We start from the raw sequence: 14,659 nt of genomic DNA, 5'->3' as shown, positions 1-14,659 counted from the left end.
TTTGAATCGTTTGCAATGGATGAATTCAAAAAATAGTCCACGAATTTTGAAAATTGTTGTACCAATGGACATTTAGAGTTTCGACGAGTGGTATTAGTTCAGTCAAATTAGCTCTAAAAATAATAATAGAGCTGTATATGCGTGGTACTATATATAGGAAATATTTTGAATGAAGTTGAATAGCAATTTGTCTCAAGATGAGAAAGAGCCCACTTATCGAACAACTAATAATACAAAAACAGTAATTAATATGGATATGTTACTTGAGAGATCCTGTGAGCTAATTTTGAAATATGGAAATGTCAAAATCCGGTGTACAGAATCATCTCTATATGTTTCTCATGCAACTAAAAATAAATGTTATAACTCAAGTAGTCTCGGGGAATTTGAGAACTGTTATTTTTGAAATGGCAAATATTCAAGTAGAAGTGTCCACCTCTAGACATTTTCAATTTCCAATTTTGAAATATGGAACTGTCAAAATCGGGTTGAAAAAACAGTTATTTTGAAACTGGTAAATGTCGAGATATTTTTTTTGTTAATATTTTTCCTTGGAAAACATTCAAAATTCAAAAATATTTTGTAAATAGTTTTGAATCGTTTTCCAACAGAATGGTAATACTTAAACAATTATTTTTCAACCTTGTTTTATTTGAATTTCCCATCTTTTCAAGCTTTAAAAGAAACATGAAAGTCACGTCGAAAATTAAAGAATGTTCATCTGTGTACCAGACTCTTTTTATTTCGCGGAGTACAATAAGGAATTTTCCTCAAGAGTTAATAGCTACGCTTTTCTTTCATGCAGTGAAAGAATTAAAAGATCAAAGTGAAATGATGAGGCTAAACAAAAAGAGTTCAAAAGTTTTTTTTGCGTGTTCTGTCACATTTTCTAATAAACGTTCACATTTATTCGTAATAGAAAGTAATTACTCTTTCAAGTATTTCTACCAATTCCTCTCTATTCTTAAAAATAAAGATTGAAAAGCGATTAATTAAGTATCTAAAATTCTATTGCTACTTAAGCGACGACTATGTTCAACTCTATAAATATCAAAGCACAGAGACAGCGAGCTTTTACATTTTGGTACTATTCGATCTTACAATTTATTTAACAGCTGGTAGTTGCTTCATCTCCCCGTCAGAATAGGATTCATGGAATTCGTGGTCAGTACTGCTGTACGGAGTGGAAACTTGCACCTTGAAAGCTCAAATGGTAAAAAAACTTGAGATGTCGCTCAATAGATGGATCCTGAAGATACAATGAATCACCCACAACGAAGTACCAAAACGCATTGGTCGCAAAAGATAGCTGTTGACAATTATTAAGATAAGAAAAACATCTTACATAGGACACAGGACAAAGTAGAGTAGAAGGAAAGAAAGGCAACCTCAGAAAGAAGAAATCCTGGCTCCGTATTGGACAAATCTCAGAAGAAGAAGCTGCTTCTTGTTTAATGTGGTTTAATATTCCGTTATGAATAAACTCACACCACAGCAATGATTATTAAAAGGTTTTTTTTTATCAAAATAATGATTCCGTTTATCAAATTCATCGTCATCATATATGGATTGCAAAATCGTTTTCCAGAGCAACTATTTCGTATAACAATAAATCGTTTTTACGTTTATACCTTCAATTTAATCTACTTGGTCCTGCGGTCTGTTTCTTGATAAGTCTTAAGTTGCGTGACTAAGAAAAAACATATTTTTGCCAAAAAATGATTTTATTCATCAATGTAATCTTCTTCAAGGGCAATACAATCATTCCAACGCTTCTCTAACTTCTCAATGCCGTGTTTGTAGAAGGATTTGTCTTTTGCTTCGAAATAGGCTTCATTTTCAGAAATTGCTTCTTCATTTGAGCTAAATTTCATACCCGCCAGCATTTTTTAGAGATCGGCGAATAGCTAGTAGTCAGATCTGGATTAGGAAGCAATTCTGAGTAAAATTTGTTCAATTTAACCATCGTTGCCATCGACTTGTGAATCGGTGCATTATCTTGGTGAAACAGTGGTTTTTTCTTCTGTATAGTATAATGAACAATATTTCTTGCTCATCCCAAAATACTGAAGCCATAACCTCAGCAGCTGACTGTTGTGCCTTTGGACTTTCGGACGTGGTTCACCGGTTGCAGTCCACTCAGATGATGATCGTTCTGATTCCGGGGTGAAGTGATGACCAAACCATCAACACGTTGTTTTTAATCGACAGAAAGTGAAGTTTTCTCATAATCAAATGTTCATGCATAATTGTAAACTCAGCTATTTCACGCAATTAAATTTACGATTAGATGTTACCAATTTGTGGACTTTTTTGGAGGATACAACTCAATTGGACGACCAGATTATGCGCCATCATCGGTGTCTGTATCACCACGCTGAAGTTGAATAACGGACAATATATTGGTGAAAATAGCAAAATATAAATCTCTAATTGGTAGGAAGTAGAGGTCGATCAAAAAACAAGTGCAGTGACAACTTATACCCAAGATAAGGAAAAATATTGAAGAAGGAATAGGCGTTGGATGAAGAAGTATCCATACCTATTATAACCGGTGATTTTTTTAGTTTGGTGATTTTTTGAAAGAGCACGGAACACTGAACAAACAGTTTTTTTTGAAGTGCAGTTTTTTAGTTAAAATTATTGGACTATTACAACTATTTTCTTTTTACCAGGTGTCATTATCAAAAAATATCCTTTTTAAACACATACAAACAAAAATATTTCCTAGGCGGGCATATAGCGGGCGTTGTTTGAAAATATTATCATAAAAAATTATATGAAATAAACTCAACAACAACATTGATTTATAACTAAAACTACATGATATTATTAACATATTTAAAACATTCAATGAACTTTTTATTTGTTTCAATTCGTTAAAATTTTCACATTCCTCTTAGCCGATTTCAGCTCCATATCTTGCGATATTCCGAGACGGTTTATATTTCATCGGATGGTTTCTAATAGGGAACAAACTGCTACGTATCCCTCAGTCGATTTAGCGTCCGCAGGAACGCAGACAGTATTTGTAAATAGACTGCAGGAATTCAATTGTTTCAAAGTGATTAATTAATCAGAGTCAGATGTGACCGGCTCGGAAGGAATTTCTCCAAATAATTAAAGATTCCTACTGTTCACTCTCTGATGACGTGCGCGGCGGCTTACTGGAAATTGGAATGAGACCTAAGACAGTTCTCGGTGACGTATATTCATTTCCATAGGCGTTTCTCTTTAAGTTCGATTCCATTTTTTCCGAGGTATATCAATACTAGCTTTTTATTTATACGACATTTGAGATATGGCAACGCTCATGTGGATATGTCAAATTTGACACTGTCGAGATAATTTTATAATGACTATTTCTATAAGTATCTGCAACAAAAAGTATTTACATCAATGAGGATCATAAATCTATGTCTATTCACAGGTATGAGCTGAGTTCTTTCTACTTTTTGTTTTCATGAATACACACGCCCCATTCTTTTCAATTATTACCATAATTATTTATTGCTGTCATGTTTTTCATCTTATTTAAAATGTTGATACCATCTCTTGGTTCCACGCTTCCTTAGGTCTAATTCCTTCCTTTCTGCTTTGTTTCTAATTTTGTCTTCGCTGGTATTTACCTTTACTTTCTTTTACGTACTTCATCTCTATTTGATCAGTTTTTCAATAGGTACCCAGCTTTCATTTCATGTGTCTAAATTAGTCGCCATTTTCCTTCTAATTTCTTTTTGGGCTATACATAACCTTCAAAGTGTATAATACAGTTTCAAGGCAATAGAAGTTATTCCCTTCATTTTCTATTCCTTTTTTCCCTAAATATGTAGTCGATTCCCCTTCTAGTGGTATGTTTAACTGTTCATTTCCTTGGGCTACTGCTGAGTCTCCAGCATTAACCTTCAGATTTCTAAGCTGCACTTCTTTTTACCATACCTTGAGGATGTACATTAAATGTCTCCTCGTAGATTCATACATCATGAGGTCATCTGCAACGGAGCATTTGGACAATTCTACTGGGTTTCCAATCTATTTATTATTATTATTATTATAAACAACAAAAGACTCAGTACTCATTGTGTTTCGATCCCAAACGGTTATTTGTTTTACACTGTAGGTCTAGGAAATCAATAATTGTTTAATTTACTATTTTTTATTGATATAATTTTGTAGAATGGATTTTTCCATTTCTAGTTGTTTTATACTATGTTCAACTATCCATTTTCTTCGGCTACTGCTGAGTCTCCAACATTAACCTTCAGATTTCTAGGCTGCACTTCTTTTTACCATACCTTGAGGATGTACATTAAATTCCTCCTTGTAGATTCACACATCATGAGGTCATCTGAAACGTTATTTGTTTTACACTGTAGGTCTAGGAAATCAATAATTGCTTAATTTACTATTTTTTATTGATAAATTTTTGTAGAATGGATTCTTAAATTTCTAGGTTATTTATCTCAATACGTTTAAAAGATACAAACTCTATTAAGAAAATGTACATTTCTTTATTTATATGTAAAACCAGGAAATAAGTTTCATTAAATTACCCGAAAACCTTCGAATTTGTTCACGAAATAATCATTTCGAATTAAATTGAGATGAAAGGAGTGAGGAAAATTCTAGATGTTCAGGATTCTCGGTGAAGCGATGCAAAGAAAACTAGGAAGATCTAATCGGAACGAATTTGTTTACCTGCATAGAAGCCATTTACTTCGGGTGAAGTAGATAAAAGAATTCATGAAAGTAAATAGGAAATTATTTAGAAAACGAATAAATTACGCAGCTGTGGCTCCTGCGTTAAAGAAATATCTGTTTTTTTTGTATTTTCATACTTCCAACGTTTCATCAAATGGAACTAGAATATTTATATCTCGCGTTGTATAAAGAAGGTGAAAATATTCTTGAGCCTTAATTGCGGAATAATGAATGAAGTGAAAATAATTTCAGTGACAAACTTTAATGATGGATTGAAGCTCTATGATTTTTTATGTGTTCCCTAGGTCATTTTTTATCACCTCTATCTTATCTTGAAGAGGAATTAGAGTTTGAATAATACGTTTTAATTTTTTTATTAAAAATTAGTTTATAATCTCCAAGTAGGTATAGAAAGTTATTTTATTGCTAGAGTGAAAAACTAGAAATGGTTGTTTGTTGGATAGAAGAACCCATTGCTGATTGAATTGAAGTTAAATAGCAACTTTTTATGAACTAATTTTCAATCAATAATTCAATTTATATCTAAATTGAGCTCAGTAGAGCTAATTGTTTGACGAAATGAACTCAAGCGACTTTATGAGAAAATAAAACTATAAAAAGCAATTATAACCTGAATTAATTATTATTTGATTATATAATGTATTATAAATATGAATAAGCAAATTTGTCATTTTATTGAACAAAATTTAGCTTAGAAATCTGGGTTTTTTTAACAAATTGAACATGAAACAATGAATTTTTAACAAATTCATATCATAAAATGCATTTTTTGACAAAATTACCATTAAAATAAGGCAAGTATTCAACACATTTATAGTAAAAAAACCTATTTTTGATCAAATTAAAAATCAAACTTGTAAAAACTTATGTTTTTACTAATTCATACTAGAAAAGTCAATTTTTAGCGGATCATTATAATATAGTTCAATTTTCGAACAACCCAATATACATCTTTTACTAATAGAACTCAAAAAGCCAATTTTGGACTACAGAAATATTTTAAAAAACCATTTTTGGCAGACCAATATATTATAGTTCAATTTTCGACCAATTTAACATTCAAATATCTCTTTTTTTTCAACAAAATCATAGTAGAAAATTGAAAATTTTTACTGAATAGAACTCAAACAGCCAATTTTTGACTAAATAGAAAAATCAGAAAAGTCGATTTTTGGCAGATCAATATAAATTAGTTCAATTTTCGACGAAATTAACATTCTAATATTCATTTTTTCATCAGAATCAAAGTAGAAAATTAGAATTTTTGACTAAATTGAACTCGAAAAGCCAATTCTGGACTATAAAAAAAATAGAAAAGTCAATTTTTAACTAATGTTTGATAGCCAATTTTTTAACATAATCATATTAGAAAAAAATTCATTTGTTAACAAAATTGAAATGGAAAAAGCTAATTGTGCAACAAATAAATACTAGAAAATAGAATTTATGACTAAATTGAACTTAGAAAGCCAATAATTCAACTTAAAAAGTTGAAAAATTGATATTAAAAACTACTTTTGTCAAAATTTTTCCCTAAATTCAACCTCGAAAATCAAATTTCTGACCAAATTAATCTGAGTTAAAACTTCTACTTAACACACAATTAAGATGTACAATAAATAGTTTGATATACGACAATTTTCGAACCTTCGAATGTTATTCAATATCCGTCGCGGAATATAGCGAGGAAAATAGTTTTTCTTCCGGTAAATCATGAAAATTTCATTCGATCAACTGTTATCTAAAAACAGGTGAAAATTCCCATCTTTATATAGTAACACAGGACGTGACGAAGCAACAAGTATCACAGCAGGCAACTTTCACAGATTGCCGCGATATCCGTTAGGGATACCTGGAGTAATTAGCGAGAGTGTACGGCACAAAGATCGGCTATTCGTCATCGGCAATGGAACAAAGAGGTATTTTTATCCTGAATCCCTTTGACCTGTCATCAATGCCGTCCACAATATCTGATATAACGGCATTTCGTGCGTTACGTAATTAAATAAGTTAATTGGACGCTTTTCTTCTGTTTCTTATTTTTTTACTACATCTTTTCATCAACTTCTGTAGCTATGTAGTGCAATTTGGAACTAATGGAATTATTTTCCTGATAACCGTTTATAGTTTCAACTAATACATATATAATATATTTTTATTTATACTGCTAAGTATACAATTAACAATACACGTTACTGTTATTTTGGTTGCATATACAATCTAATATTCTATATGTTATGCTGGTTGTATATCTATTGTCTTATTTCAGGCATGTTTTTTCTTAATACTTTGTTTTAATTTAATTGTTAATTACAATGAATCTTTCCATTATATTCCAAAATTATAATCAAGTATCTCATTTATTAAATGATACGTATCCAAATCATGATTTTGTTGTTGTTGTGAAACCTTTGGAAGGAGTGGGTTTTACTAGATATCCAATGCTTTGCGTTATGAATATCGAAAGATTCCATTAGAGGATAAATTGATAAATATAAAAGAGATTGAGGACATGGACTATTATATGTATCCTGGAGCTCTGATAAATAACAAATGTCGTGAATATATTTTCTTGATTGTCTTGATTAAAGAAGGATTCACACAAGGTTATAAAATCAAAATGAGTCTCAAAAGTGAAGCGCAAAAACAGATAAAGGATGGATGGGTTGACTAAACAATGATCTGAATAAGCATACAACAATAATTGAGGTAATCCGATGAAAATGACAGCTATGACATTTAAAAAAACCACAGATATCAAAAGTATGGTACAGTGAACCATAAGAGATGGATGAGTTGACTAAACAATGAGATGAATAAGGATACAACAATAATTGAGGTAATCCGATGAAAATGACAGCTATGACATTTAGAAAAACCACAGATATCAAAAGTATGGTACAGTGAACCATAAGGGATGGATGAGTTGACTAAACTATGACCTGAATAAGGATACAACAATAATTGAGATCAAAGTGACAGCTATGACATTTAGAAAAACTACAGGTGTCAAAAGTATGGCACAGTGAATCATAAGGGATGGATGAGTTGACTAAACAATGAGATGAATAAGGATACAACAATAATTGAGGTAATTCGATCAGAATGACAGCTATGACATTTAGAAACACCACAGACATCAAAAGTATGGTACAGTGAATCATAAGGGTTAAAAAATAAGAGAACGATATAGAAGGGAAAATAATCAAGGAAGTGGTACAAATTAAGGGACTAGATAATATTACAAAAGCAGACTATAGTTCCTTTGGTCTGTACTATGAAAATGTGAAACTTTTATTTATTTCGAAGTTAAATTATTTCTTTTCCAAGACGAAAAATTAATGATTAAATGTCGGATAAGACAGAAGAATCGAAATTTTCCCAACCAATGACTCGAATGTGTTAACTAAGTCTTGAAAAAGAATGAGAAAACATGGACCAAAGATGGATGACACGATTGAACAATGGGCTGAATTAGATAATGATAATAATCTCATAAAAAGGACTGCTAGGACATTTGGAGAGATCGGAGTTATTAGAAGTATGGTGAAGTGAACCAAAAAAGACGAAAAACAGAGAATATTCTAGAAGAAAATGTGATAAAGGAAGCAGTTCCAAGAAAAGAAATAAGGGAATGGAAAATCTCGTGAAAAGCGAGATTTGTGGAAGACTATAGTTGCATGGTTGTGTAGTATGAAATTGGGAAACTTTTATTTATACCAGAAATGAGTTACTAGTTCCAGCAATTAAAATATCTCAAAATATACCGGATACAAAATTTTGTTAGCCAGAACTCGACTTGTAAACTATGATAATGGTGAACGTACAATTGAAGTGGTTACTTCATAAATTACCAAAAAAGTCTACAAATTGGTTATATCTAATCATGAATTGAAATTGCGTGAGATATCTGATGCCGTAAAGATATCAGAGTTTTCACAATTATGCATGAACATTTAACCATGAAAAAATTTTTTCACTCACAGTCGATCAAAAACAACAACGCTTTGATGTATTTGGCAATGTAACACGTAATAAATAATATTTTTTGTGTCGATATGTAACAATGGATGTATCATGGATACATCACTTCATTCTGCAATAGAAATGATCATCATCTAAGTGGAGTGCAGCCCGTGAACCACGTAAGTTTCTAAAGGGACAGTCATCTGGGAAGGTTATGGCTTCAGTATTTTGGAATGAGCTTGGAATATTGTTGGAGACCATTGATCAGTAGTGAATAAAACATAGATTTGTTGGATCGTTTAAATGCAAAAATCAAGGAAAATCGACCTCATGTCGATGAAAAAATCACTGTTTTATCAAGATAATACACCGATTCACAACTCAATGACAACGATTGTTAAATTGAACGAATTACAATTCGAATTGCTTCCTCATCCACCATAAAGTCTATATCTGATCCCAGTGACTACTAGCTATTCATTGATCTTAAAGAAATGGTCGCTGGTATCAAATTTAGCTCAAATAAAGAAGCAATTGCTGAAACTGAAGCCTATTTAAAAGCAAACGAGATTTAAAAGTTAGAGAAGCGTTGGAATGATTGTATTGCTCTTGGAGGAGTCAGAAGACTTATTGAGTGATGTACAACGAAAGATTAAACTATGTTGTGCGAGCTAAGTCTCTGGAAACGACGCCAAGATTTTTGCGATCGCTTCTATATTTAGAGACAGAATGGAATTCTCCCGGATTCCAAAACCCTCGCATGTATCAAGTATTTTTTACTACAAGGTCAAATAATTTTTTAACCTAGAACTGACATGTCAATAAAGAAATTTCGTTCAACTGAATTAGCTCCCAGACTATCATCTAATTTTTGGCCATTGAATCAATTAAAATCTTGCATTATTTAAATGTCAAAAAATTACTATTTACTGAAAATTGATATTACGCACTTGAAAGGTATTTGAGTTTATTTATTCTTTATTGAGGGACTGATATACAGAAGCGTTTACATATTTGAACGACAATAATAGTAAATTTCACTAATTTAAAGTATATAAACAAAAAAATATTCATTTCATTTTATTTTTCATAACTTTCGTTTGTGATTTTTTTATTTAATTTCAATTAACTGAAGTTGATTGCATTTGACGACCGTTTGAGGTATACAGAAACGAATTTCCAAAAAATGCTACTGAAACAGCAGAATCCTACTCTTTCGAGTAGGAATAGAGGAAATATTAATGATTGAACACCATCAAAAGCTAAACCATCCAATATTCTAAAGTGTTTATCTGGATCGTTGGATTATAATGAATTATACATCTGAGTCAGTTTACAGTTTAATTCATCTCCATTTTGGTCGTTCTTTTCACTAAATATGACATTTCTAGAAGATAAATTGTCCTTTCGGTTTTAGATAATAAATAGGAAAGGTGATAAAGCAAAGTTTTGAATGTGTACTTATTATAGAAAAAGAAACCGAATACAACTTTTAGTATTATCGATAGTAATTATTGAATTAATGTTTACAGTTTCTTCACTCTAATTACGTCGAATACCAACGAACCAATAAGTATTTATCACTTTATTATTTGCTCTAAGCTGATCTGATAATTTGTGCTTGCACAAACACTATCCGTGGCTTGTCGGTTTCTCTGGAAGCATCTAACGGCTTATGCGCTCAATATTTGGACGTGTTTTTTCATGCTAAACCCCACAGCAAACAAAAAAGTGGATGCTTGGAATAGCTTTGCCTATAATTCGAAAATATGATCTTTTGAGGCTAAGCCGAAAATAAATAGTTTTCGGCAATTATTCAGAATAAAAAAGACCAAAAGAGAATAAAGTCAATCACTGGAAAAAATCTAAGAAAAGATCTATTCCATAAATGATGTGATCAATTTTATTGAGATGGATTAAAAAAAGAAACTGTTGCTGTCGTCACCAAATAAGTTTGTTCTCTTGTACATCGAGGTGATTTGTTTATTTTTGTCTCTCCTAGGAGACGCTAACGATTATTCGATACGAAAGACATTTTTTCGCCTTCAAATTCACATTCCGTTCTAATCTCGATAATCCCGAATGGTTTGGAGAATTATTCAAGTTCGTTTTCGTTTTACAAAAATAGATGTCGAGGGAGACCGCCGGTAACATCTTGTCGTCGGCGTCTAGTCGCCGGAAACGGATGTACGTTAAGGGGTAGACAGAGTTAGTTAAACACATTAACGTACGACAGGGAATATCAACAAAATATTAGTGCGCGTCAGTTGCAAAGTTTATGAACTCTTGAGAGTTTGTGATGAACAAATCTATAATAAACAATCGATTATGTGAATTAAGATTCGATTTTTAGTTGAATACGATAGCTGCTATTTAAGTTTTGAGATATGACAACACTGAATTGAATATTTCAAATCTGACATTCATAAATTTTGACATTTTTAATAGTGAACGCGTGAACTAATCTATAATAAACAATCGATTATGTGAATTAAGACTCGATGTGAATTAAATATTTCAAATCTGATGTTCCCATCATAAATTTCTACATTTTCAATAGTGTCCACGAGTGCTATTTGAGTTGTTTACAGATACTTGAAACATTCATATAGATAAAAAAATGGAATTAAATCATTTTTCAAACTCAGCTGATTTGGTAATGAATCTTTTGGATTGTCATAGACCTGGAGTATCTTTCTATCTGATTCTTTATCCATCCGTTCAGTTTAATATTGATATGACATCTCATAATGCCACAGTAGGTCCTCATTATCCAGTATACGTTGGTGTTATTTCTATCCAAAAGCTCCTGAAAACAGTTCATTGCTAGCAACTCTATCTGAAGAGTGTCGAGTGATATTCCTAGTAGTATGAAGAGTCTACAAATGCAGCTCTTTGCGCTAGCTAGCTCAAACCATTTGTGTACCAGAGAGATACATTTCGAGCCTGCGGAAAATTTTTGACTCGTCAATAGCGATCATTGATTACCACTTGGATATTTTTGTCCATCATGATGTACACTTAGTTTGTCGCTGCTTTCTAACTTTATTAGTTCTAGACTTTTTAGATGATTAATTTCACTCTTCAGATTAGGACGTAGATGTCGTTGAATGCCTATTTTTTCGATATAACTTGAAGGGAAGGTAGGATCTTTTCTGGAAAATACATCTCTACATATTCTTGAGGCAATGTAAACAAATTCAAATTATCTAAGTATACAAGGTATTTTTAATTTTGGATTGCACGTTATATGTTATCTATAATAGAGATTTAAAATGACTGTACCAACTTTTGCGTTAAAAATTAGGTCTAGTGACGACTTTTTCGTACGGATTTAGCATGTCGCAATTAAGGATATTTACAACTAACTTGGAAAAAAGTATATCTAATGTAGTGAGAGAGCATACAAACATTTTGTATCTTTAGACGTTCAAAAGTAGGACAATCTGCGCTCTATTTCTTATTTTAATACAAAAAAAAATTCCATCACCTCATATCGGATATAATTTCAATAAAAAGAATGATGAAACCCTCGTCGTGGGATAAGGGCGTTCATAAAATCGATAGGTATTAGATTTCAGAGAAAAATACTGTTCTAAAAGCCAAAAAAAATTATATCAATGTGTTCGAAAGCCAAGGGCCTGTCACTACGAGAAAACTTACTTGGCTGTTATCAAAGAGGAATGATTTATCTATTATTTCCCGCATTTTTGTTTCGTTCGTGTTTTTACCCAAAGGCATTTAAAAGTCGATTTGTCACTTTGGTCTATTCACCAAACAGGTAAAAACAAAACTTTTTTTTATATTTTCTTTGGAACAGGTTTTACGACTAGGTGAGAATTAGGGTTAGTTTGATACCGAGTGTTTAAAAACTTAATTCGAGATTTCGAAAAAATCTGGAAAATGAAAGAAATTTTTGAGTATATTATAGAGAATGCATAAAAAAATGTCGAGGTGTTTTTTAGAGAAAAATATTAATTATTGAATTAACATTGAAACGTATATATTTAATGCCTACAAAACCTCAAATATATCCGAAGGTGCGTGAAAATAAATGACACGTGAATTAAAACTAAATATGTAGTACACATTGAATAATTATTATCGGACAACTAAATGATTTAGTGTTGATTTGATTGTTGAATAATATAAAAAAATATCATAAATTATTAAATTAATTCCTACTGCCCGAGTTCTTCAACCAGTATCTTGCAGACCTCTTCAAGCGTTTTCTTAATGAATATACAGGGTGTTCGAAAATTATCTTTGCAACTTCGAAAATTCATAACTTCGAACATAAACAAGATATTTATATTCTGTCTTTTGCATGTATTATTGCAACTAAAAAGTTATTTTTCAAAAGGCTGAATAGTTAAAAGTGGACACAACAGAAAGCTCAATGCGTGTCATGGTTCATTGGAAACGAAATCAGATAAACAGAATCAACGGAAATTCAGCACAAGCTTTATGAGCACCGGATCGATCAAAACGTGTGGAATTTGCCGTAGACATGTTACAACGTATTGATCATGATGAAGATTTCTTGAAAAAGGTGTGTTTTAGTGATAAGGCTACGTTCCATGTGTCTGGAACAATAAAACGCCATAACGTACGAATTTGGGGCTCTGAAACCCCACATGCAGTAGGCGAGCTTCAACGAGACAGACCAAAGGTTAATGTGTGGTGTGGGCTTATGCACAACAAAATCGTTTCTTCCGATGGATTAGACGGGATGGCCCAATTGCATGGTCACCAAGCTCTCCGGACATAACACCCCTCGACTTTTAGTACAATCACAGGCGAAATGTACTAAAAAAACTTAGTTGCAGTAATAGAATTGAAGTTGTAAAGATAATTAAATCCTGTATTATTAGAGCCCACTTTGATTCTCTTCATAGATATACCATATTGTTTACCTAAAAAATAAACAGCTAACGCCTCGTGTTTCTAAAAGGTATACGAGGGTGGTTCAAATATAAACATTTGAGTAAACGCGCGAAAAATTTAGTGTCAGACTGGTATGTTACGAAGCATAGATATCAGCCAGGACCACGTAACCTCGCTTTTTAATGTACTTATAACCACGAGAAACAAAGATTTACCAGCGTCTGTTCAGAAAATAATTCATAAACGGTTAGGTTACTGCAGAATTCCAGTTAGATAGGTATCAAAACTTCTAAATTTTGATCAGAAAATTACAAGCTGGGAAGTTTGCGCTTATCTCCTGTAAAAGTAAAGCGAATTGGGTTGAGAAACACCGCAGTAACTTCCTTATAGTCCCGATTTGTCACCAAGCTACTATTATTTATTTGGTGCATTGAAAAAAACACTTGGCAGATGCTATTTGAAAGTAATGCACCCTCGTAGATAGAAAACTGGAAAGTAATTGAAGTTAACAAAAAATTTTCATAACGCCATCCGTATACAAGATATAATGCGTTGAAGAACAAAAATTTTGTACGATTTTGCCAAAACTACTGGCAATCTGATAACGAATATGTTTTGGAAACCGATACATTCTATGAATTTGAGAATCAAGTCACTCACCCTGTATATTACGCTTTAATATTTATTTCGACAGACCCAATTCGTTATATGGTATTTCCAACTCATACCTCGAAACTTGGAATTGCGAATCGTATGAAAGTTCATCGCTAATGATAGGTGCTTAAATTATTTCGAACTTTTCAGGCAAAAGCTACTAGAAATTTCAATTAAGACACAAGAGGAGATTTCACTTCGTCCAACTCTGAACGCTTATACCGAAATCTGCACTCTTTAATCCGAATCATGTCTTCGGAGAAGTAATTAGGTTAGACGTTTGAGAGGGTGTCTTAACTGTTTTGCTGAAACCTATCCATCTGATCCACTTAAATGATTTATTAGGCCTGTTTTTGTTTTCTCATTCGTATCATAACTTTGTGGTATCGATTTCGTATCTATTGTTTTGTTTATCCAAGCGCCGTTCTCA

The 14,659-nt window shown here is 32.1% G+C and overlaps 1 protein-coding gene across 3 annotated transcripts in view; it reads right to left on the bottom strand.

Moving 5' to 3' along the window:
* The window catches only part of LOC130895199 (irregular chiasm C-roughest protein-like), a 201,851-nt gene that overhangs the window by 39,429 nt on the left and 147,763 nt on the right, over window positions 1–14,659 (bottom strand). The window lies entirely within an intron of this gene.

Source organism: Diorhabda carinulata, chromosome 6 (genome assembly GCF_026250575.1).
Source record: "Diorhabda carinulata isolate Delta chromosome 6, icDioCari1.1, whole genome shotgun sequence".
NCBI lineage: Eukaryota > Metazoa > Arthropoda > Insecta > Coleoptera > Chrysomelidae > Diorhabda > Diorhabda carinulata.
This window is presented reverse-complemented; position numbering and strand designations above follow the sequence as displayed.